Source organism: Epinephelus fuscoguttatus, linkage group LG20 (assembly GCF_011397635.1).
Source record: "Epinephelus fuscoguttatus linkage group LG20, E.fuscoguttatus.final_Chr_v1".
Taxonomy (NCBI): Eukaryota; Metazoa; Chordata; class Actinopteri; order Perciformes; family Serranidae; genus Epinephelus; species Epinephelus fuscoguttatus.
Genome location: NC_064771.1, coordinates 37,156,234 through 37,183,320, shown reverse-complemented (window position 1 = coordinate 37,183,320; position 27,087 = coordinate 37,156,234). Strand labels below are relative to the sequence as shown.

Here is a 27,087-nt window from a genome sequence, read left to right as displayed (position 1 = left end):
ACCACTCTCTCACTCCGCGCTACTTTGTTGATCTCGTGCATTCAACGGACTTCCGGTGTCCCTTTTTGTGTTATTTCCTTTCACGCAGGCGCAGAATGTACGTGCTACTTGGCCGTCGGATGTAGTCTTCTTTTTTTCCCTCACAACTTTATTTAAGACAGGAAGTTTACAGAATGCAGATCTTCAACATTACACATATATGTCATATATCACATATGCCGGGGGGGATAAGAGTTTACAAGAAAATATTAAAATGATCACAAATATTAATGGTTTTGATTGCCTTTTGATTAAGGGAAAATTTAATGGAATCGATGTAACGCAACAAAAGGTTTTCTGTGTGTAAACTTACATTTGTGAATGTGAAATCTTGCCAAAAGTAAGATGAGATTAATAATAAATCTTTGATTGGGTTTTGCCGTATTTCTGTTAAAGTCAAAAAGTCCAAACAGCACATCCCTCCAAAACAGTATTGTTCGTGATAAAATTACAAATATCACTCCAGAGTCTTTTGACAATGGGGCAGTGCCAAAATAAATGAGTAACAGTTTCAAGCGTTGGGTGTAGTCTTTGTGGTGTGTTCAGATGCAACTGACACAGGGTGACGTGAGGCGACGTAGACGATGCAACAGTTGGCTTTCGTTGCTGCTAGTTCTTTGATGTCGGTTTGGTGTGTCAGCACCTTGTACAGAATAACATGGATGGTCATATTAATGTGTATGTGGTCTGAAAATAATTAATTAAACTCTTCTCAAGAATCCTGCTGTCTGTGATTATTTTTGTTAAGGAACTAATTGTAAAGATGATGATGAAGTAATGAAAGACTACTCATTATGTGTCACTTTACTTTAGGACATAAAAAGGTTAACTAATGGATGGGTTATTGAGTAATGATTCTGCACTGATGAAGTAACTAGTTCACTAATTATTAAGTCGTGATTAACCTCTCTATGAAATTTGATCATGAGTTAATGAAGAACTGACCATTAACTAATAGTTAGTTCCTCATTAGTTCCTCATTAACTACTCTAATTTTATGTACCTTAGTTCCTCAGTAACGACTCATTAGAATCAGAATCAGAATCAGAAATACTTTATTGATCCCCGAGGGGAAATTATTTATGTTACAGGTGCTCCTTGCAAGAGGAAAGATACATGAAAATATAAGAAATTTAAAAAATAGTATTAACAAATATATAGTTAAATAAACCGGAATTATTAACAAACATAAACGTAAATATATATATATATATATATATATATATATATATATATATATTGTAAACAAAATTTACACAAACAGAATATATACAGTCAGGGTGAATGGGGTTATTGCACAAGTTAAATTAAATTATTGCAGTGTGTGAAAGTCTCAGGGCCACTCAGAGGGAGGAGTTGTACAGTTTGATGGCCACAGACAGGAATGATTTCCTGTGGCGCTCAGTGGTACATCTTGGTGGTATGAGTCTCCCACTGAAAGTACTCCTGTGCCTGACCAGCACATGGTGGAGTGGGTGTGAGACATTGTCCAAGATAGTTCGTAGCTTAGACAGCATCCTCCTCTCTGACACCACCATCAGAGAGTCACACTCCGTTCACAGTGTCACTGGCCTTGCGGATCAGTTTGTTGAGTCTGCTGGCGTCCGCCACCCTCAGCCTGCTGCCCCAGCACACAGCAGCATAGAGGATAGCACTGGCCACCACAGACTCATAGAAAATCCTGAGCATAGTCCGGCAGATGTTGAAGGACCTCAGTCGCCTCAGAAAATAGAGACAGCTCTGGCCCTTCCTGTAGAGAGCGTTAGTGTTCTTAACCCAGTCCAGTTTACTGTCAATGTGTACCCCCAGGTACTTATAGTCCTCTACAATGTCCACACTGACCCCCTGGATGGAAACAGGGGTCACCGGTGTCTTGGTCCTCCTCAGATCCACAGCCAGTTCCTTTGTCTTTGCCACGTTGAGCTGCAGATGGTTCTGCTCACACCATGTGACAAAGTTATCCACAACAGCCCTGTACTCATCCTCATCACCCTTGGTTATACATCCAACTATCAATCAATCAATCAATCAATTTTATTTATAAAGCCCAATATCACAAATCACAATTTGCCTCACAGGGCTTTACAGCATATGACATCCCTCTGTCCTTATGACCCTCGTGAGCGGATAAGGAAAAACTCCCCCAAAAAAATTATAGCAGAGTCATCAGAAAACTTCTGAAGATGACAAGACTCTGTCTGGTAGCTGAAGTCCGTGGTGTAGCGGGTGACGAGGACGGGAGAGAGGACAGTCCCCTGCGGGGCCCCGGTAATGCTGACCACTCTGTCTGACACACAGTGTTGCAAGCGCACATACTGTGGTCTGCCAGTCAAGTAGTCTACAATCCAGGACACCAGGGGGGCATCCACCTGCATTGCTGTCAGCTTGTCACCCAGTAGAGCTGGACGGATGGTGTTGAACGCACTAGAGAAGTCAAAAAACATGACCCTCACAGTGCTCGGCTTATCCAAATGGGCGTAGACGCGGTTGAGCAGGTAGATGATGGCGTCCTCAACTCCAAGTCGGGGCTGATAGGCGAACTGGAGGGGGTCCAAAAGTGGCTTGACCATGGGCCGGAGCTGCTCCAAGACGAGTCTCTCCAGGGTCTTCATGATGTGGGAGGTCAATGCCACAGGTCTGTAGTCCTTGGAGCCACTGGGACGTGACGTCTTTGGCACAGGAACGAGGCACGATGTCTTCCACGGCAAGGGGACCCTCTGGAGACTCAGGCTCATGTTGAAGACATGCTGAAGTACTCCACATAGCTGGGGGGGCACAAGCTTTGAGCACCCTGGGGCTGACACCATCAGGGCCTGCAGCCTTATTTGAGTGGAGTCTCATCAGCTGTCTTCTCACATGGTCAGCAGTGAAGCACACTGTGGAGGTGACGACACGTTGGGGGGGGGGTGTAGTCCTCATGATGGAGAGAGCAGTCAGTCTGACCACGGGGGGAGGAGGTGAGGAGGAGGAGGGAGGGGGTCAAGCAGGAAGGTGTTGAGGTGTGAGAGGGAGGAGGAGGAGGAGGAGGAGGAGGGCAGAGTGGGAGATGGTTGACCAAGACAGACAGCAGAAGAGTCGGGGGGGGGGAGGGGGGATGGGCAGGTCCAGCAGTGTCAAATCTGTTAAAAAACAGATTCAGTTCATTGGCCCTGTCCACGCTGCCTTCAACTCCTCTGTGGTTGTTGGTCCTGAAGCCAGTGATGGTCCTCATTCCACTCCAGACCTCTCTCATGTTGTTCTGCTGGAGTTTCCTCTCCAGCTTCCTCCTGTACCTCTCCTTAGCTTCCTGATCTTCATCTTCAGCTCCCCCTGTATTGTTCTCACCTCCTCCCTGTTACCAGCTCTGAAGGCCCTCTTCTTTGCATTGAGGATGGCTTTGATGTCCTTTGTTACCCACGGTTTGTTATTTGGGTAACAATGGACAGTCCTGGCTGGGACAGTGGAGTCCACACAGAAGCTGATGTAGTCCGTGATGCATTCTGTGAGCCCGTCGATGTCCTCCCCATGTGGCTCACAGAGTGCCTGCCAGTCTGTCACACCAAAACAGCCCTGCAGTGTCTCATAAGCCTCCTCCGACCATCTCCTCACTGTCCTCATGGTCGCAGGCTGGCTCTTGACTAGTGGTACATAGCAGGGGTTGAGGTGCACCAGGTTGTGGTCTGACCTACCCAGAGGGGGGAGCAGCTGTATGCATCTTTGGCGTTTGCATACAGCAAGTCCAGTGTCCTCTCCTCTCTGGTAGGACAGCTCACATACTGTGTGAATGTGGGCAATGTTGTTGCCATGGTGACATGGTTGAAGTCACCCGAGATAGCTATGAAGGCACTCGGGTGTTTAGTCTGCAGGCGGGCTATGGCGGAGTGAATGACGCCACATGCCGACGTCGGGTTGGCAGAGGGGGGGATGTAAACAGTCACAATAATGGCATGTGAAAACTCCCTGGGCAAATAATACGGCCTGAGTCCAACAGCGAACAGTTCAATGTCGGGCAACAGATACGTTCCTTAATGGAAATATGGTCAGGACTGCACCAGCATTATTTACGAGAACAGCAAGCCCCCCTCCTTTGCGCTTACCGCTCTCGGTGCAGTCCCGGTCAGCCCGAACAGTCTGAAAGCCGCTGATGGAGACGTTGTTGTCGGGAATGGTGAAGCCATGTCTCAGTGAAGCACATCAGACTACATTCCCGGTACTCCTTCTGACTTTTGGCGACCGCTGTCAGCTCGTCCATCTTATTTGCTAGTGACCTCACGTTGCCCATGATGAGAGAGGAGACACGGCTTATATCTTCTCTTCTCCATAAGCCTCCGTTGTCTCAACCCTGCTTTTTCCGCGCTGTTTACTTCCTCCCCTGCATCCTCTGTGTGTTTTCCTCCACAGTTCAGCTGGTATCTCCGATGTTCCGGCTACCAAGCCGGCCGGCCTCAGCGCGATCAGCTGATCTCTGGAGTAAACAATGCGGCCATGAAGTTGTTGCGCAATGGTGCCGGGTCCGAATGAAATAAGTAATTCCAGGGTGAGGAAAACGAGTACAACTCTCTCAATCAGCATGTTTTGAGAGGGCGCAGTTTCAAAATGACAATCACAAAAAGCCAGCACAAATACCAAACTTAATAAAGCAAAAAAGTAAGAAAACCGAGAAAACAAGCAGGAGCGACTGCAACAGGCTGCACGCGCGGGCACATGCGCTCTCTTGTGATGTTGTGTAGTTCATCAGTAACTACTCTTATTGTGTGTAGCTTAGTTCCTCAGTAACTACTTGTTCGTTCCTCATTACTTTCTCATTCGTTCCTCATTAGTTCCTCATTCGTTCCTCATTAGTTACTCATTAGTTCCTCATTCGTTCCTCATTAGTTCCTCATTAGTTCATCAGTAACTACTCATTTGTTCCTCATTAGTTCCTCATTCGTTCCTCATTAGTTCCTCATTCGTTCCTCATTCGTTCCTCATTCGTTCCTCATTAGTTACTTATTAGTTCCTCATTAGTTCATCAGTAACTACTCATTTGTTCCTCATTAGTTCCTCATTCGTTCCTCATTAGTTACTCATTAGTTCCTCATTCGTTCCTCATTAGTTACTTATTAGTTCCTCATTAGTTCATCAGTAACTACTCATTTGTTCCTCATTAGTTCCTCATTCGTTCCTCATTAGTTCCTCATTCGTTCCTCATTAGTTCCCGATTCGTTCCTCATTAGTTCCTCATTCATTCCTCATTAGTTACTTATTAGTTCCTCATTAGTTCATCAGTAACTACTCATTTGTTCCTCATTAGTTCCTCATTCGTTCCTCATTAGTTCCTCATTCGTTCCTCATTCGTTCCTCATTAGTTCCTCATTCGTTCCTCATTAGTTCCTCATTCGTTCCTCATTAGTTACTCATTAGTTACTTATTAATTCCTCATTCGTTCCTCATTAGTTCCTCATTCGTTCCTCATTCGTTCCTCATTAGTTACTCATTAGTTACTTATTAATTCCTCATTCGTTCCTCATTAGTTCCTCATTAGTTCCTTGTTCGTTCCTCATTCGTTCCTCATTAGTTACTCATTAGTTCCTCATTCGTTCCTCATTAGTTACTTATTAGTTTCTCATTAGTTCATTAGTAACTACTCTAATTTTGTGTACCGTAGTTCCTCAATGACTACTCATTAGTTCCTCATTAGTTACTCATTACTTCCTCATTAGTTACTTATTAGTTTCTCATTAGTTCCTCAGTAACTACTCTAATTTTGTGTATCGTAGTTCCTCAGTGACTACTCATTAGTTCCTCATTAGTTCCGCATTAGTTACTCATTAGTTACTCATTTGTTCCTCAGTAGTTACTCATTAGTTCCTCATTAGTTACTTATTAGTTCCTCATTAGTTCATCAGTAACTACTCTAATTTTGTGTACCGTAGTTCCTCAGTGACTACTCATTAGTTCCTCATTAGTTCCTCATTCGTTCCTCATTAGTTACTCATTAGTTCCTCAGTAACTACTCTAATTTTGTGTACCTTATTGTAAAGTGTTACTGGACTGGTCACACCACTTTGGGTCAGGTACTGAGCGTTTCCAGGATGCTCCTTAATACCCAATCATGATACTTTAATCTGTTACCAATTCACCTGTTTACCTGTTGAATGCCCCAAACAGGTGTTTTTAGACCATTCCTCAACTTTCCCATTCTCTTGTTGAATGAAGAATGAATTCACCAAATAAATAAACCATGACAGAAATGAAAGGATGGGAGTGATGTGACATTATGTGCTGTTTAAAGTGTGATTTCTTCATACAGGGACAAAATATCCACCTGATGAGACCCACAGTGTTCACCTCCTCTGACCTGACAGGTGCAGTGTTACTGGTTCAACAGAATGTGAGAAATCTACCCGGATGAATAAGTGTGAACATGTGCTGTGTTGAGATTCATTTCAAATTCTGCTTTTAGGACTCAACATTGTGCATTGTACACTCCAGTGGGCTGGTCCTCAGTCACTATGCGCAGGATTCAGCACTGGTATATTCTGATTTATAAGGCCTAGTTGGGCACTTTGCCTGCGTACATTAAAACGAAATTTGTCCTGGCTCAAGACTCCCACAACCTCAGATCCAGCACCTGGTTGCGTTGCATTGTACCCTCAGTACGGACTGAGGCTGGTCGTAGGAGTCTGTCCTATTTTGGCCCTTGGTCATGCAATGACCTCCAAACGCGACTCAAGTTGGCCTCTCTAGTCTTTTTGGAGATCTTTAAGCACAATTACTGCTGAGCTTTTGACCACTGTTTGCTCCTGCCATGTTTGCTTTGATGGTCTGCTGCTGTCTTTTATTGTTCTTGTCCTTTTATGTGATCATTCCTGCTTGTTGATGGTAGTCTTCTTCCTCTTTATCTCATCTCCTATGACTGTGTACTGTATGTGTGTTTGTTTTTATTTATTGCTCTCTGACGTGTAACGCTTCCGCCTCTTGGCCAGGTCACCATTGTAAAAGAGATTTGATCTCAGTTGGTTTTATCTGGTTAAATAAACGTTAAATAAATAATAATAAAACTTGGATTGTTTCCAGTGTTTTTGGAATTCCTAAGAAACTGATAAGACATGTCATGTCCCAGGACGTCAACAGTTATCTGTACAGCACTGTTTTAATTTTTCCACCCTCACAGTGCTTTCACACACAGAGCCAGATTGATAATACGAGATGACACATGCTCATCAGTTTAACATTCACACGCACTCACACACCGACGGCACAGCCACAGCCAAACTGGGGTTCAGTATCTCGCCCAAGGATACTTTGACGTGCAGACTGGAGGAGCTGGGGTTCAGAACGCAGATCTCCCAGTTAGTGGACGATCTGCTCCACCTCCTGAGCCCTCTGGCCCACAACTTAATCCACTCAGTAGAACGATGGTTAGTGGTCAGCTCATCTTGGACAACAGGAATACAGCCAACATAAAAAGACTTACAGTAGTGCATGTGGAACACATCAATACCTGTAGATACAAGCTCAATTCAAAAATGTTGGGACACTGAATAAAACCTAAACAACAAACTTAAAAACAATGAAAGGATGGGAGTGATGTGACATTATGTGCTGTTTAAAGTGTGATTTCTTCATACAGGGACAAAATATCCACCTGATGAGACCCACAGTGTTCACCTCCTCTGACCTTACAGGCGCAGTGTTATTGTTTCAATACAACATCATAAATATTTCCACAGAAATGTTGAACTTGAATTGTTTCCAGTGTTTTATAATTCATCAGTAACTGATAATCCAGGGACCTGCCCAGGGACTTGGACATGTTCACCTTCTCTGATCTGACAGATGCAGTGGTGACGGTTGTAATTCATTTAAAGCAGAAATTTTTCCACAGAAATGAAGACACACTTGCTGTAATTATGAAGGCATTCCTATGATCACGCCATGTCTGTAGAACAAATACTTGAATGGTTTCCAGCATTTTAACAGTTTCTGAGGAACTGCTGAAACAAACAGGTCTTTCCACCGTGATCTAACAGCGACAGAAGAGATTTTGCTCGATGTATTTACGAGAAGAATTTTACTCTGACCGTTTAATAATAATTGTTACAGTAGTTTTCATTACACGAACCCAACATTACAACTATAACATAACTTTTGTGATGAGGTCACAGTCACGTCTCCAGGACCACATTTTGTAACACACACACACACACACACACACACACATTCTCATGCTTCTATCCTTGTGAGGACCCTGATTGACACAATGCATTACCTCACCCGTTACTCTAAGGGATTGTTGATCATCTGTGAGAGAGAAGGGGTTGTTGCAGAAAGAGGGAGGCATGTCAAATCATTTTTTAAGCACTTAGGAGGAACTCATGTTTTTTACTTTGGCTCAGAGGAGGGGCGTATACATTTAAACGGCTGTATTTTGTATTTATTTCACTGCAGACTTTTAAAGAAAACATTCCTTCAACATTTTGCCAGATTTCCAAATTTTGCCGATCATTTCAGTGACAATATTTGGAAATAACTTTTAGTGAGTTTTAAAGAAAATGTTGGTTTGGAAGGTGTGTTCTTTAAAAATTGCCAAAATGAACCCGTACACACGACAAGAGTGAAAAATTGAGGCTTTTTCCAACTTCAGGATTTCGTCTTCAATTTTTAACTTCCAAACATCGAAGGCTTCATGTATATTGTATGTATGGATTACATGTATTACATGAAGCTACACACACACACACACACACACACACACACACACAAACAACAGCAACACATAAAAGCAGCAGCTCATCTCCTTCTTACAGCTCACAGTATTCTTTTTTGATTTACTTCTCTACATCATATTTGTTTGTTTGTTTTCACACACAAATATAAAACATGTTTATAGGTAAACACATATGAGATGCATATACTCATAAACGTACATACTGTACATATAGTTTTGTATTTTGCTCACTAATGTATTGACCTATTTTGCTGTGTTGACTAATGTTACATGTGTTATCACTTTTCATTCACTGCCTTTGAATTGTTTTTGTGTTTGGGCAACACATGTTAATGTCCTACCAATAAAGCCTGTTAAACTGACTTCAGCTGAGAGGGAGAGAAGCATCCTGAATGAACTTCAGCTGAGCTTCATTTGTATTTGAGACCCCAGTCATCACATAACATGTGGCACGTCAGACACTACAATAACATGAGTTTCTTTAATCTGTTACCAATTCACCTGTTTACCTGTTGAATGCCCCAAACAGGTGTTTTTAGACCATTCCTCAACTTTCCCATTCTCTTGTTGAATGAAGAATGAATTCACCAAATAAATAAACCATGACAGAAATGAAAGGATGGGAGTGATGTGACATTATGTGCTGTTTAAAGTGTGATTTCTTCATACAGGGACAAAATATCCACCTGATGAGACCCACAGTGTTCACCTCCTCTGACCTTACAGGCGCAGTGTTACTGTTTCAACAGAATGTGAGAAATCTACCCGGATGAATAAGTGTGAACATGTGCTGTGTTGAGATTCATTTCAAATTCTGCTTTTAGGACTCAACATTGTGCATTGTACACTCCAGTGGGCTGGTCCTCAGTCACTATGCGCAGGATTCAGCACTGGTATATTCTGATTTATAAGGCCTAGTTGGGCACTTTGCCTGCGTACATTAAAACGAAATTTGTCCTGGCTCAAGACTCCCACAACCTCAGATCCAGCACCTGGTTGCGTTGCATCGTACCCTCAGTATGGACTGAGGCTGGTCGTAGGAGTCTGTCCTATTTTGGCCCTTGGTCATGCAATGACCTCCAAACGCGACTCAAGTTGGCCTCTCTAGTCTCTTTGGAGATCTTTAAGCACAATTACTGCTGAGCTTTTGACCACTGTTTGCTCCTGCCATGTTTGCTTTGATGGTCTGCTGCTGTCTTTTATTGTTCTTGTCCTTTTATGTGATCATTCCTGCTTGTTGATGGTAGTCTTCTTCCTCTTTATCTCATCTCCTATGACTGTGTACTGTATGTGTGTTTGTTTTTATTTATTGCTCTCTGACGTGTAACGCCGCCTCTTGGCCAGGTCACCATTGTAAAAGAGATTTGATCTCAGTTGGTTTTATCTGGTTAAATAAACGTTAAATAAATAATAATAAAACTTGGATTGTTTCCAGTGTTTTTGGAATTCCTAAGAAACTGATAAGACATGTCATGTCCCAGGACGTCAACAGTTATCTGTACAGCACTGTTTTAATTTTCCACCCTCACAGTGCTTTCACACACAGAGCCAGATTGATAATACGAGATGACGCATGCTCATCAGTTTAACATTCACACGCACTCACACACCGACGGCACAGCCACAGCCAAACTGGGGTTCAGTATCTCGCCTAAGGATACTTTGACGTGCAGACTGGAGGAGCTGGGGTTCAGAACGCAGATCTCCCAGTTAGTGGACGATCTGCTCCACCTCCTGAGCCCTCTGGCCCACAACTTAATCCACTCAGTAGAGCGATGGTTAGTGGTCAGCTCATCTTGGACAACAGGAATACAGCCAACATAAAAAGACTTACAGTAGTGCAGGTGGAACATCAATACCTGTAGATACAAGCTCAATTCAAAAATGTTGGAACACTGAATAAAACCTAAACAACAAACAAAAAAACAATGAAAGGATGGGAGTGATGTGACATTATGTGCTGTTTAAAGTGTGATTTCTTCATACAGGGACAAAATATCCACCTGATGAAACCCACAGTGTTCACCTCCTCTGACCTTACAGGCGCAGTGTTACTGTTTCAATACAACATCATAAATATTTCCACAGAAATGTTGAACTTGAATTGTTTCCAGTGTTTTATAATTCATCAGTAACTGATAATACAGAGACCTGCCCAGGGACTTGGACATGTTCACCTTCTCTGATCTGACAGATGCAGTGGTGACGGTTGTAATTCATTTAAAGCAGAAATTTTTCCACAGAAATGAAGACACACTTGCTGTAATTATGAAGGCATTCCTATGATCACGCCATGTCTGTAGAACAAATACTTGAATGGTTTCCAGCATTTTAACAGTTTCTGAGGAACTGCTGAAACAAACAGATCTTTCCACCGTGATCTAACAGCGACAGAAGAGATTTTGCTCGATGTATTTACGAGAAAGAATTTTACTCGGACCGTTTAATAATAATTGTTACAGTAGTTTTCATTACACGAACCCAACATTACAACTATAACATAACTTTTGTGATGAGGTCACAGTCACGTCTCCAGGACCACATTTTGTCTCACACACACACACACACACACACACACACACACACACATTCTCATACTTCTATCCTTGTGAGGACCCTGATTGACACAATGCATTACCTCGCCCGTTACTCTAAGGGATTGTTGATCATCTATGAGAGAGAAGGGGTTGTTGCAGAAAGAGGGAGGCATGTCAAATCATTTTTTAAGCACTTAGGAGGAACTCATGTTTTTTACTTTGGCTCAGAGGAGGCGGATACATTTAAATGGCTGTATATTGTATTTATTTCACTGCAGACTTTTAAAGAAAACATTCCTTCAACATTTTGCCAAATTTACAAATTTTGCCGATCATTTCAGTGACAATATTTGGAAATAACTTTTAGTGAGTTTTAAAGAAAATGTTGGTTTGGAAGGTGTGTTCTTTAAAAATTGCCAAAATGAACCCGTCCATACGACGAGAGTGAAAATTTGAGGCTTTTTCCAACTTCAGGATTTCGTCTTCAACTTTTAACTTCCAAACATCAAAGGCTTCATGTATATTGTATGTATGGATTACATGTATTACATAAAGCTACACACACACACACACACACACACACACACACACACGCACAAACAACAGCAACACATAAAAGCAGCAGCTCATCTCCTTCTTACAGCTCACAGTATTCTTTTTTGATTTACTCCTCTACATCATATTTGTTTGTTTGTTCTCACACACAAACATAAAACATGTTTATAGGTAAACACATATGAGATGTGTATACTCATAAACGTACATACTGTACATGTATTTTTGTATTTTGCTCACCAATGTATTGAGCTATTTTGCTGTGTTGACTAATGTTACATGTGTTATCACTTTTCATTCACTGCATTTGAATTGTTTTTGTGTTTGGGCAACACATATTAATGTCCTACCAATAAAGCCTGTTAAACTGACTTCAGCTGAGAGGGAGAAGCATCCTGAATGAACTTCAGCTGAGCTTCATTTGTATTTGATAACATGAGTTTCTGAGACGTCATCAACAACACCAATAATTACCTGACAACCCCGCCTCTACTGAACCATCAGCACAGTGCAGGAAGTAAGACTCTCTAATTTATCAAATTCAACATGGCTGCCTCATTGTTATACACACTCACCGAGCTCCTCATCTTGCCAAATTTGAGAAAGTTATGTTCAGATTAAAATTTGATTTACAGTTATTTTATTTGCTGTATTGAAGCTATAAATGGTGTATTTATTGTACCATGATATCATTTAGAAAACGTGAGAATCAAATATGATACTGCAGGTTCTGACAAGAACATGGAGAACTGTTTCTCTGTTGGCCAGTAGGGAGCGCCAGATAGACATCAAACTGTGTGTGCTCTCATGAGGATAAAATGTTGCATCTGATCCTCTTAACATGTTCATTTCATCATCGGGAGGATTTATCCAGCGAGCCCGACCAGCTTGTTTTCAGGAACAGTCTGAAGTGTGTCAGACTCTATGTACTAAAATAATAATAACCATAATACTGAAATGATTTGCAAACAGGATACTTGACTGAAGACAGAATCATTCAAGAATTTGATGCCTTTAAGAGATCAAAGTTTTGAACCCAGTAATAACAGAAGTAATACCTGTGAACAAGTTCAACACTGACTGACTGAATGTGCAGTTTGTAATTCAGTATTTATAAAAATCAAATGTATACATTAATGAGATTCTGCTGGATGAATGAGGCCTCTCACAGACCTGAGGTAACACCCTGATGGATCACGCCAGAAAAGAAGCAGCACGCTTCAGATCTGTCATTCGAATGACGCCTTTCAGTCAGCTGAGGTGAACCCAGCCTGGCGCCTGAACATCTCACACTTTCTGAGGTGACGGTGACCCTGATCTCTCCTCACTTAGTCAGCAGTAGTCTGGTAATAGTGATTACACGGTGGGCAGCTCCAGCCACACACAGTTATTCTTTGACCTGAGGATTACTAACGGTCATATGCAGAACGCTGCACCCAACGATGCCATGTGATGGAAACACTGGAGACAGATTACGGCTGGTGCCAACGCTGCAAGGTGTCACTTTGCGTCATGCCAGTGTGAGATATTCTCACAGAGTGAAAATTACACCCCCAGTCTGGAGAAGTACCAAGTACCACCACAGAAGCTGCTGTCGATGGGCAACACATTCCACATGTCCACGCTTTGGTCATGGACTTTCCACGCCCATATATGACGCCCAAGGTACCCTGGTGTGTTGGTTGTTGACGCTTCTGGGACGCCATGTCAACTTCAGCCTGTTACATACATTGTCTGTTTTCAAAATACACTTCTGTTTTCACAGGAAATGTACAGTTTGATACAGTCTCTTTCAAAATAAAAGCACTGCGTCAGTACAACAATGCAAACAGTTTTTTTCCCTTTAACAGCCAACACGTGGTTGGGTTTAGGAGAAAAGAACAGGGTTTGGCTTTAGAATCTTACAGGACGCAAACACTACTCTCCTGGGTGAAGGTCAGTGTTTGTTGGACCCATCCACCCAACTCAGACTTTCGCCACCTTAACATTCGTTCTTGTTCTTGTTTCCCCCAATGGAATGGCGACCAGCTGCGTAACATGCAGATGTAAAAGGACGTCTTTTTTAGTCAGTGTCTGATGCAGTAAGTCACTGCCCAAGCACTGGATTTCGACGATCTCAGAGTGAGACTGAGTTGGGACGGGGGCAGCAGCAGAACGTATTTTAGCCACCTAAAAAAAAATCAAGTGTACGCTATATTTATAATTTTTTTACCACTTTACCTGCAGTCAGACAATAATTTCAAACAGGAAAATGAAGCAGTTACATCACTCTCTTCAAAGCCAGACTCCATTGAGAAAAACAGTAAGTATCACTGAACATCTCTGAACACAGGAGCTGCTGGTCTACTGCTGCCTAAGTCAGTTAGTTTGTTTGTCTCTTTGTGTGATTTCGTGAATTTGAGCAAACCCTTTAAAACACCAAACACTACCTAACTGATTGATGCAGAGGTAGACCAGCAGCTCCTGTGTTCAGCCAGCTAGAAAATTTCTATTTTTGTCAATGGAGTCTGGCGGCTGTGACGAACATAGATGGACAACTTAAGCTGTTAACAGCTCCTCTGTCGGTTTGTGCTGTCTCACAGCAAAGAAAGCATCGAAAATATTCTCGATATAGCGCACACTTGAACTGATATTCATTTTTTTAAGTGGCTAAAATACATTTTGTTGCTGCCCCCATCCACAGCAGTACACTGCTTAGCTTCTGTGTCGATACTCCTGCCTGCTTCTCCAAACTGGGGGTTTTCACCATCTACTGTATGACTAAGGGCCGCTTCATAGTCGACGCAACGTGAGCAACGCCCTTCCTTTCATAGTCAATACACTGAACGCATGGCGGCGTTGGCGACTGCACGAAATGCAATACATCGCTTGCACAATAGGTAGCAGAGTCACCAGTACATTCCGGGTAGCTAGTACTGCTGTAGCTAGCTAGCACTGCTAACTTATTAGAGTGCAGGGCACTAGAACTGTCATATAAATGTTGGTGTGCCTGTATGAGTTTGCAAAGTTTTTTCTCATCGCCCGCCATATTTCATACCTGCTTCTTCTGTGAATAACAAAAAGTGGTTCATTTCAAGTACGTCGATTGCATTATCACCCATTATTATTTATCAAAAGAATGGACAACACATTTTGAGACGCAAGCACGCATCATGGCGGAGCTAATGTGTCTCAATGCGTCTTGATGTTCGCGTCTGCATGCCTTTGCAGCCGACTATGAAACAGCCCTAACATGACTTAAGAGAAATTTGATTTATTACTATTTATTTTATCTTGATTTGTTTTATGAGGTTTTATTGGTGATTTTATTACGTTTTATTGTTCTTATTGTTTCATGTGTTTTTTTCATGTAATGTGTGTTTATTTTGTAGATTCTCTCCTCATGTATCATGTCTGGTTTTACCTCCTGTCTTTGTGTGTTTTCCGCCTGTTTCCATCACACCTGTCTCGTTAGACCTTCCTGTTCTCAGACCCTGTGTTCCAATACCCATACTACCATACTATTTAGTATGCCAAAAAAGAATTAGTGTGTCCCAATACATAGTATGTCAGATGCAGTATAAAAGTACCAGGATGTTCTACTACATCCGGTCACATTTCGCAGTATGCATGTCAGCATGCTTCTTTGGCCATTCTGACCCACAATCCTTTGAGCAGCGGAAGTTACGTCACACTTACTGAGCTGCGTGTACAACCAACGCCCACACTTCCTTTCATACATGGTTTATTTAATTTGAGATACTAAGACACTACATATTAGGACTGCAATGATGATGATGCAATGCGGATGACCTTCAGATCTATCTGCCCATAATAACAAACAGTGATGCCTCTATCCAGGCTTTGTTGAAGTGTCTTAATGATATACAATCATGGATGGAGATAAACTTCCTTAACCTGAACAAAAATAAAACAGAGATAATCTTATTTGGTAAAACTAATTTGTTGGATGGCTATGATAGTGCCATCGGTCCTTGGCATCTTTCTGTCATCCTGCTGTGAGGAACCTTGGCGTGATATTCGATGCTGTTTTTAAACTGGATAAACAGATCAGTTCAGTTGTCAAGACGAGCTTCTTTCAGTTAAGACTCCTCAGTAAGGTGAAGGCCTACCTCCTCCACATGACTTTGAGAGAGTAATTCATGCATTTATCACGCCCTCGTTAGACTATTGTAACTCTCTGTATGCTGGACTTGACCAGTCTTCATTGCGCCGTTTGCAGGCTGTTCAAAATGCAGCTGCCCGATTATTAACAGGGAAAAAACGCCATGATCACATCACACCTGTACTGGCTTCCTTACATTGGCTTCCAGTTTCCTTTAGGATCCAGTTTAAAATTGTATTACCTGCTTTTAAAAGTCTTAACGGCCTGGCACCATCCTATTTGTCTGAGCCCAGTTAGAGCAATGAGGTCTACCAACTTGTTGCTGCTGGAGGTTCCTAGATCTAAACTTAAAAGTAGAGGTGATAGAGCCTTCTCGGTGGCAGCCCCCAATCTGTGGAACAGCCTGCCACTGCATATGAGAGCTGCTCAGACTCTTGAGCATTTTAAATCCCTGCTGAAAACCCATTTCTTCTCACTAGCTTTCAGCACTAGTTAAGCATGAGATCTTGGTTTTAGAACTATTTATTTTATCTTGATTTGTTTTATGAGGTTTTATTGGTGATTTTATTACGTTTTATTGTTTTATTTTATCATGTGTTTTTAGAGAGGGATGTTTATATTTATTTAATTTATATTTGTGTATTTAACTTCCTTGCCTGTACAGCACTTTGGTCAACTGAGGTTGTTTTTAATGTGCTATAGAAATAAACTTGACTTGACTTGACTTGATTATATATTGTCATACAGTTTTGCAAGAACACGGTTACAACATTCAACTTTATTGTGATTATAGTATAATCAATGTTAGGGTTCAACTATGACTACAATATAGAAGATTCTACCAGTACAGGCAGTGGTGTAAGTGTGGTATAAATAATGAATGAATATGACTAAATATGAATACACTATGGGCCAGGTATGAGCACTATAGACTAGTAAATATATAAATAGTAAAAGTCAAACACATATTAAGTAATGTAGTAAGAATGTGCAAATGTGTTGCACTACAAATAAAAGTAATGTGAATGTAAGGCTGCTTCACGTGCAGACAGAATATAGTGCCAGCAGCTGCATAGCTGTAAATATATTTAACATCAAACATCTGCCAGCAACAGAGAGCTGTGTGTGAAGGGGGTTAATATGCCTACTGGTGACTAGTTCAATAGACAGGTCACTAATAATAGGCTTGGGACTGTTTATTAGAAACAACAACATACATGACGACATAACAGCAACACAGCTCTCCAGCACCTCCGACGGTATGCACGACTTTGGAGAGCTCGACGAGAAGATTTGCTGCATCTCTGAAGTACAACAACACAAAATATTCAAATGTGGCGCTACGGACGGCGGCGGAAGTGAGCAAGAGGGTCGGAGTTCAGGGAGCAGATGTAGTGTGTCCCAGTAGTATGCATACTGCATGCATACTGCATACTACACTACATACTTTTTAAGGGCAGCTGCAGTACATACTAAAAGTATATAGCAGAAGTATGCGATTTGGAACGCAGGGAGAGTCTTCCCTTCACACCTGTTCTGTATGAGTCTTGTTTGCTCCACCCTAGTGTTCCCCACCACACCCTTATTGTCAGCAAATCCCCATTTCCTTCCTTTGGTCCGTGTCCACCTCCTCCAGCTGTGTCTCGTTCTTGTGATTAGTTTTCTGTGTGTATATACCTGTGTGTTTCACTTTGTTCCTTGTCAGTTCATCTGTGTTCATGGTGTTGTTCCCTGGTCTGTTTCCTGCCTGGTGTCTTGTGTTCAGTTTTGGGTTTCTTCCCTGTGTTCATCATGTTATCCCTGTTGGTTTTGGTTCCTCTTCCTTCTTTTGGACATTCAGTTACCTGCCTGTACTGGATATTTTTTATTAGCTCCATAAAAGCTCACCTTTTGCTCCAACTCCACCTGCTGACTGCTCTGCATTTGGGTCCCTTTCTGAACTGATATATGACAAAGCTGCACTTTTAAAATCCATGTAAACATGTTAGTGTGACTGAAATCGTACTAAATTGAGTTTCTCAAAGTTGGACTAACCCACCCAGATAATGTGACTCCTGCATGTATACAGTCAGTCTAACCCAAACTGGCCGAGGCGCTCTGAGCATGCTCCACAGTTTCCGCCCTGGGTTTTGACTTGGAAGTTGAATTGCAGTAAAAACATATCAGAAGAAGTTTGGTCTGTGACGTAATAGGTCAACAGGAAAAAGGTCCAGTACTAACAAGCTGAAAGGGGGCATATCTCCACCTATCGTAGAGGAGTCGCACATACTTGGCTCAATAAATGGATTCCCCTCCCGTGCGTGTATACTGGGACAAGGACAGTAGGCCAGCTAGATGTCCTCGTCCAGCTGGAACTGTAGCGCCGCTTAGGTCCTGTTTATACGACAACGATTTCAACTGAAAACGGTAACCTTTAGTTGCGTTTTGGCCGATCATTTACGCGACAGCGGCGTTTTGGGTGCCTGAAAACATAACGATTTGAAAACGGGTTCCAGAGTGCAACTTTTTGGAAACGGCAGCGTCTCCGTTGTCATGTAAACTTGCAATATGCAGTTCCTCTGAAAACGGAGACTTTTCGCACATGCACATTACGGTTCCAGTCACTAGGCATGCCGACCATCACAACAACAATGCCGAGCTCTGTTTGTGCTGCTCACCCTGTTGATTTGAAGTGAAGTGTAGATCTGTTACTGTAGCAACTCCACCTCGTCGTCCATCCAGGCAAAGTTATCTGTGCATGCTTTCGCCATTGTGTCTTTGTTTTGCTTTGTAATCACTGTGTTGTAGAGGAAGGTGCTTCAGCGCAGGCGCATGGTGTCATGCTGTGGTGTTGCTTTGCAAATTTATACTGCCACCCATTGGCCTGGCATGCATAGCGTTTCCAGTAGATTTTATGGCTCCGTGTGAACAGAGATCATTTCAATAACGTTGTCATATAAACGCAGAAGTTTTTTAAAATGCAAAGGACAGACTTTTCTGAAACAGTTGTCGTCTAAACAGGGCCTTAACTGTGCATGGAAACGTACTGACTGACTATGGATAAGTTTCTCATACAACCCCACTTCAAAACATTTGAACTGTCCCTTTAAAGTTTTGCATCATTGATACACATCTTTAAATGTCATTACTCTATGATGTTCTGTTGACTAATGTTTCCTCTTCATTGGCAGCTGACATAAAAATCAGTTAATGGGGCATTTCTACATTATAGAAATACCATATCGATCTTGCACAGATTTGAACCCTTTTGCCTGTCAGATGGTAATGATCATTCACTGATTTATGGTGTACAATGAGGTGGGTGGGTGTCTATTGGACTGGCAAACTGGAGCCTATCCCAGCTGACACTGGGTGAGAGGCAGGGTTCACCCTGGACAGGTCACCAGACTATCACAGGGCTGACACATAGAGACAGACAACCATTCACACTCACATTCACACCTACAATTTGTCAAAATGTGTAGCCACACTGGGCTAGTAAAGGGACTGAGGTTTTAACTGAAGTTTTACGGTATTAATAGATTCATCTTAAGCATCCTTTTTGTATCTTTCTTTTGTAAATATCCAAATTTATGAAAGTTCACTACAAACACTCTGGAGTATTTCTTCAAGGCAAAAGGGCTCTGTGGGAATATCCACATGATTTTAGTATAGTGATCAATCTCCGTTTTGTGGGATGCGTTCAGTGTCCATTATCACCTCAACACGTTGTTTACAGGCGTTGAGGCTGGTGTTGGAGCACTCACTGCAGGGAATTACTCTGAAAAGTACATTAAGATGATGTCAGAGACTCCTGCAGGGTGGAGGATTGAAAGGTTTCGAAGCAGATGGTGAGAAGATTGCATAACAAAGAGGGAAAGACCCACTGGGCCTTTCAGGAAGCTTCCTGCTGCATCCATAATCTGCATCAACATATTCCAGACTTATTATCTTATGTATCCGATTGTCTTAAATCAGTAATTTGATTAGTGTTGCTTAGTGTTTCCTGTATTTTCCTCAGACAGGTGTAACAGCAGGCCCATATAACACTTTAAATATCTCAGACAGAGCAAACAAGATATAAATCAACAGTTTAAATCTTAGTTTTTTGGTTTTTCAAAATGACGAAAGTGTCTGAAGTTAATTGTGTTTATTGTGTTATTATAGTCATCACACAGAATCCTCACTAAGTCTTTGAAATCTGACTCACATCTAAAATGATTCTACAAATCCAGACACAATATCACAACATGACGTTACAAAAATGGAGTTTGCACCCTCACCCTCCTCAGCCCAAACTAGATACGTATGAAATGTTGACATTACAGCAGGGAGGTGACACGTCCATAATCTGCTGCAGGGCTCAGCATATAAGAGGGACCCTAAACCCCGGCTGGCCCTCACAGCAAACCCAGACTGACCAGTGCTGCGCCAACACCCACTCGTCTGGCTGTCCTTCACCCAGCAGCCGGTGAGTACACCCTCCTCTACATCACCAACATGAACTCTAACTTATTAAGATACCTGCGTAGTAGTGGTAGTAAACGAAGTGAGAGACAGAAATAACTGATTGTGGAGCTGCATGGAAGTCAATGGATATTTATGGACTCTGCAATTATTACTTTTTGAGCTGACCTGAACTCAAAAGATTGAGATGAACAAATTAAGATGAAGCTGAGGACACAGGTTCTTGGTTCTTGTACCGTTGTGGAAGATTCATTATTCAGTTGTGCTGCGGGGTTTCTTTGGATTTGGTAAATATGGAAGCAGAATGAAGTCACTCAAAAATAATTCGGCTCTTGTTTTTCTGAATTAAAGACATTACAATATTGTTTATTCAGAAAAACAGGAGCAGAATTTTCCTTCCATGAAACTGCACTGCACTTCAAGATAAAAGCTTGTCCTGGAAATTAACTGCACTTCAAAACTAAATTGTGTTTTTTAAACATCATAATATGTTTCACATCAGAATGGACCTGTGACCCACTTTTGGACCGCGACCCACCAGTTGGGAACCACTGCATAGGATGATGAGTTTTGGCACATTTTTTTTCTTTTCACCTTACTTTGAGAAATTTACTTATTTGCAGAGCCAAAAGAATCAAGTGCTTTCCAAAGTGAAGAAAATACAAAATATAAGTAATATCAAGGACACATTTCTGCAAGAAAGGAACACAATGATAAAATAGTAAAATTAAGTAAAACAAAATAATGATGGTCATTAAAAAACGTTGAGTTCGAGAACACAGTGGTGTAGTTTCTCAGCTGTTAGGAAGAGTCTTTCTGTGAAAGTAAGTTTTGAGATGAGATTTAAAAGCAGGAACAGAGCTGATCTGAAGCTCGGTGCAACAGAAACATGTTTCTACAAAACACTTTTTGTCATTTAAGAGAGGACGAAATCCTCAAATATCAAATGTTGTCCCCACAAGCAGCTGTACAAAAACGTTCCCTTGGTTAAAACCATCTGATCAAACAATTGTGAAGTACAATGTTTTTGATAATTGGTGCTGCAGACAGTGTTAACATAACAGATGCAAAGTGTTTTCAATCCACAGTATAATACACAATCTTATTTCTAGACCATTAAAGATATTTTAAGATAAATTGTTATTCACTGAATATGAAAAGGCCAGATGATGACAAACCAACCACTGACAGACAACATAAACACCAGCAAACATCTGTACATTGATATAAAGCCTCAGCACACTGCACACTGTACAGTCGACTGTTTAAAAAGACTTATTCGGGACGGTCATTGTCATTGGGACGGATTGATCATTAGACCTTCAGAGCGTGCTCAGCATTTCTGCCATGTTGTCCTTGCTCTAACGAGATTACATTTGAACGGTGGCTTGAAACAGAGAGAGGAGGAGTACTTATTAACTTGAGCCAGGGATTATGGGAAATTGGGTCATCCCCACAGAACAAGGTAGTCCATCTCAGACACTGAATCACTGGGAAATATGAGTGTAAATCCTGCCTGGTGCTTGTCAGATCTGTAAGAGGATTAAGGTCTGTAATGTCAGACAGAGGTGACACACTCTTACAAATAAGGGTTCTTCCTGAGGTGCTGAGGTTCTCCCCAGAAACGTTTGCTCCAGGGGAACCCTGTTTTGAGGCAATGGTTCATCAGAGATTGTTGAAAGATCCTCTCCCTCAAATATTCAAATGTTGACCCATGTTTCAAATGTAGACGTATCTGGAATCCCCTCAATTAATTCATCTTACTTGTGTTCTGCCATCACTGATATCTTTACCATCATTCCATGCGAAACAGTGCCACATGGTCCGCCAAAATTAGCTATTTTTTTTTTTTTTTTGGTTTCCGTTTCCAACCCTGGAATAGTGAATGCTGTAGTAGTAGTGATTTCTGGAATCTCCACCCCCTAAAAAACGTGATTGTTGAATATAAGTGTCGTGGGTCGCACTGGATTGCATAACCCCCTTTAGAAGCCTCCTGAAGCCCAAGTCAGCCAGGCATGGTTTCCTTGGCCCAGGCTAACCCGTTGAACTAAAACCATGATTACTGAGCGTGAGATCTATGGGCAGTAAAGTCAGATAGTATCTTAGTGTCCACCTGGTTTGGTTCTGGACAAAATTCTTGGAATATAAAGGATTCTTAGCACTCTTAGAGGGTGGAAAGGTTCTGGATAGAACTCTCAGAGAGGGTTTGGGTGGGACTAATCAACTACTCAACATATCCTCTGACAAAGGTTCATATAATATCTAACAAATTAGCCCCCCATGAATGGCGCTGGCAAGTCTCACACTTAAGGTAAAGATACATAGGTAATATTTAGGATTACGATCATATTTGGGGGTCACGAAGTGACAAGGTACCGTAAAATAACTCAAAGTTCACTTGAGACAGGAATACCAGTCTCCTGGGGGAAAGTCCTGTGTTGGTTTGACCTATCTTCCGCTCAAAATGCCTTCTTACACAAACTTACTATCGTTATACTACTTCCTTCTTTGTTGCCATCAGCGCATTGGTCACATGATCACAGCCGTCTTGATGATGTGGGTTATATACAAATTCTGGTGCATTGCGTTTCATAGATATACATGCGAACAGTGCCCAAGAGCAGCTTCCACCATTGAAGGGTTCTCTGTAGAACTTCTCATAACTATTTTCAACCAACATGGAACAGGTTCCGTTCTGGTTCCTGCACCTAGTTTTGAACCTTTTGGAGCATCGCGACCAAAAATGAATTGGTTCAGAATCCGAAAAGTTGCTTCCCAGCTTTCTTGAGCTGAAGGGCGAACCGTAATGACATCAGTCAACATTTTCTTGCCCATAATAGTCTTTTATGTCTTGTTGTCGTCAATTTTTGGTCAGTGTTTGTTTTTTGGATAAAAAAAATATCTTTAATAACTTGGGAAACGCAGGCAGGTTCTCTAAATAGCAGCAAAGTTCCAAGAATCCTGAACAGAACCGGTCCAAGAACCAGAGCTAATTTGGTGGGAAAGGTATCCCAGGGGATTCTGGGATGGTTCTAGGTACAACCCTTTATGTTGAGGTCTAGGTAGAACCCTCTGTTAAACCTTTTTCACCAAATTAGCTCTGGTTCTTGAACTGGTTCTATTAGGAATGTTGGAGCCTTGGTGCTAGTTAGCGAACCAGTCAGCGTTTCAACTACTTTTTAGCAGAACCATTGTAATCAAGGATGTGTCATCAGTGGAGCGTGTTGCACAATCTACAACTGAAGTAAAAGGTCATAACCAAGATACGGATCACTATGATTACTATGATAAATTATACTATGATATTTTTGGTTCCAGGTCACCAACTTTTCAGGTTCCAAACAAATTTATTTTTGTTTGAGATGCTCTGAACAAAATTAGGCGCATGACAACAGCACCTGTTCCACATTGGTGGAAAAGTGGTATAAGGAAGGGTTCCAGATGGGACCTTTAGCGAGGGTTTTACCAGGAGCCAAAAAAAAGGTTCTCCAAAGGGACAAGCTGAAGAACCCTGTATGGTTCTAGCTAGTACCTTTATTTTCAGGAGTGAAATTAGTGGTTATATTTTCTAAGCAATAATTGGTTTGGAAGACTTATCTGAATTTTTCCGTCCTCCTCTCCAAAATGAAAAGCTATCATCAGGACGACTACACTTCAGAGAGGTGTCTCTAAAGCCAGCAGCCCGTACACACGCATTACTATAACTGCTCAGAATGAACCTTGAGCCGCCAAAACCTGAGATCAAGTCGGCCACCCGTGTCACCGAGGCCCCGCCACCCCACGCAAGGGACCACCCAAGTTCAAGCAGAGGCAGACCCGCCAGTTCAAGAGCAAGCCTCCGAAGAAGGGAATCCAGGGGTACGCCTCGAACGATGAACTTTTTTTTCTTTAGAGGTTTAGAGATAACGTCATCTTACGGTGTGTGTTTGGTTTTTCTTTGCAGTTTTGGTGATATCCCTGGAATGGAGGGCTTAGGCACAGGTGAGTTTAATTTAAATGCATCTCATATCAGTTTCTTTGATCTGCAGGGGCCCGAATGACCTCATGTCTCTGTGTTTTTCCATAGACATCACTGTCATTTGCCCATGGGAGGCCTTTAATCACCTGGAGCTGAATGAGCTGGCCAAATACGGCATCATCTGAGCCCTCCTGCACCTTCCTGCAATCCCCTGAGGATTACAGGCCACCTTCATACTCTTCAAACCATCTGCCTCAGGCTCCATCTCCTAACTTCAAATGGAACTATTCCAACATAACAGACTGTAACAAACACAAAAAAATGGAAAAACAGGAAAAGAATCAACAACAAAAAAAAACTTTCTGTCCTCTTTCTCAGGATTCTTCTTCTGCAGTTCACACGCAACATCTGCTCATGTTTAGGATCTGTTGATTTATTCTGACATCGTCTCTAGATCTGCACTGTTTCTCTAAACTGCCAGCGTCCTCTTCTCTTCTCTCGCTGTTCTCCTAGATTTTTCTTCTTCTTTCCGTCTTCCTCTCTCTTCTTCTCACGGACAAAACATGAAACTTACGCAAGCAAGGCAGCCTCAAATTGAGTTAAGTGACAAACCCGTGAAGCGGGTGGGTTCCCTTCACGTGCTTCGGCGCCTCTTTCACCATCTCAGAGGCTTGTCCATCAACATCGAACATATAAAATACAAAACCTGAATTCTGTAGAGACCGGACACCAGCTTGCCATTGCTGAGCGTAACCTTTCAGTGGGATAACCGGTCATCATCAGATATCCCTCTTCTCCCTCTGTTCTCACCAACATTTAACTGCACCCATCTCGCCCAGGACACACAAATCTTCATCATTCTACCATCTTTGTTTTCATAACATGTGGAGGTCTGATGCATGGAGACGTGATTTCAGAAAAACTAATTGAGAAGAGAATAAATGGGCAGTAGTGTGTTTCGTTCATTTGCTCACACTCACACTGTAGCTGAAGAGGAACAGTATCTTCCATCTTTGTGTTTGCTTGTGTAAACATTAGTTTCACATCTTTCTATTTGTATATCTCCTTGTATCATTTTAATGTGTGTGAAAACATGTATATCATGTGTAGCTCTCTGTGCCCTGTGTGTTTATATCTGTGTTTTTAAGATCTCAGCTGTTTCATCCATCATCTTTTCACTTCATCATTTCATCTCCATCATCCTCGTCACTGATCCTTCGTTCTGTTCATGTTCAGTGTTACAAGTCTGTTGTAGAGATGATCGATACACACCTTCAGTTGTATTTAACGTTTCAACGTGTACCATCTTTCGAAACATATATATTCAAATCAAGAGGATAGTGAGAAAGAAGTGTCTAACTTTGCTCTGATGATATAAAACCGAGGATTTTTCTTTCTAAATGATGTTTACAATGATTGCACTGTAGTAACGAGGGATGAGTGGGATGGATGTTTCAGTTCACACCCAGATCTGAAGAGATGTGTAATGGAACTCTGTCCTCTCTACAGGATTTGGGGAAAAAATAAAGCACAAAAATAGGAAAATAAAAATGGGGATTATTTAGTTGTTATTTAGATTATGAATCTGCAGTTTGATATTCATCTTTATTTTGGTCTTTAAGTTTAAAAAAAAAAGGTGCACCGTGCATATGTACAGTCTACACACACAGGTGTACAAGTATGCATACATATAAACAACATATTGGGTTGATTATTTCATCAAAAGTAGGGTTGGATGATGAGATCTCTGAGAGTAAAAATATGACTTGCAATATGGAAATATATATTTGACAGTCCTCAAAAAATAAACCAAAATAAAATAAAATAAACCAAAATAAAATAAAACAAGATAACCATCAGCCTGCTTAAGATCAAGTAAGTAAAAGTATACAGTGTTGAGCATTAGTTAAGTCAAGATTTTACAATTTTCAGACTGAGTTCTGCAAGTCATTGAAAAGACTCACCTGTAGAAATGTTTTAAAAATCTATACATCTACAGAAAGTCTCAATAAAACAACTTTTTGAGAGTTTCTATTTTCAGTATCTTGACATATTTACAAGTGAAACACGATAGACAGGTCATAACATAAACCAAAGTGAAATAAAATAAAATGAAATAAAACCAGATAAAATTAAATAAAATAAAACAAGATAAAGTAATGTAAAAAAATAAATAAATAAATAAAATAAAACAGAATAAAATACCTGTGACTGAAATCAGCCTTCAAGAGCAGAAAAACACATTTTGGATAAATCACAACAAACAACAACAAAAAAGGTAAGTGGCAAATATAATATAGAGGATGAAGCAGTTAGAAGATGAATGGATGGATAAAATAATAATATGCTCTGCCACTATATTAGGTTACTAACAACATCAATTTGCATTACAATATTTTATTTATTTACTGCAACTCATTTCATACATAGTAAATATAATAGGAAAAGGAAATTTTTACTTAAAATTATAAACATAATTCCTCTCAATAACCCTGAAATAGATGCCACTTTGTTCTATTAAAGAAAGTAAAGTAATGTTATTTATTACTGACACTGAATATTTGACATCATTGTGTCAACGTCTGGTCTGCCTCTAAATGCTACGACTGTAGGGAGAGGTGTGAACTTATTCGCCTGTCCCTCCATGCTCCCATGAGACACACTGCACACAGGACACTATAAATGGAAACAGTGGCATAAGGTAGTTACAATGGGCCCCAGTGCACGAGATTATGACGGGCCCCAGTGCGCGCTA

The 27,087-nt window shown here is 41.4% G+C and overlaps 2 protein-coding genes and 1 pseudogene across 4 annotated transcripts in view; 1 reads left to right on the top strand and 2 right to left on the bottom strand.

Moving 5' to 3' along the window:
• Positions 1 to 25,598, top strand: part of LOC125880705 (retinal rod rhodopsin-sensitive cGMP 3',5'-cyclic phosphodiesterase subunit gamma-like) — a 78,898-nt pseudogene extending 53,300 nt beyond the window's left edge.
• LOC125880644 (stonustoxin subunit beta-like) overlaps positions 1 to 27,087 on the bottom strand; it is a 242,658-nt gene that overhangs the window by 115,108 nt on the left and 100,463 nt on the right. The gene's annotated exons all lie outside the window — the stretch shown is intronic.
• Positions 1 to 27,087, bottom strand: part of LOC125880642 (neoverrucotoxin subunit alpha-like) — a 244,586-nt gene that overhangs the window by 146,421 nt on the left and 71,078 nt on the right. The gene's annotated exons all lie outside the window — the stretch shown is intronic.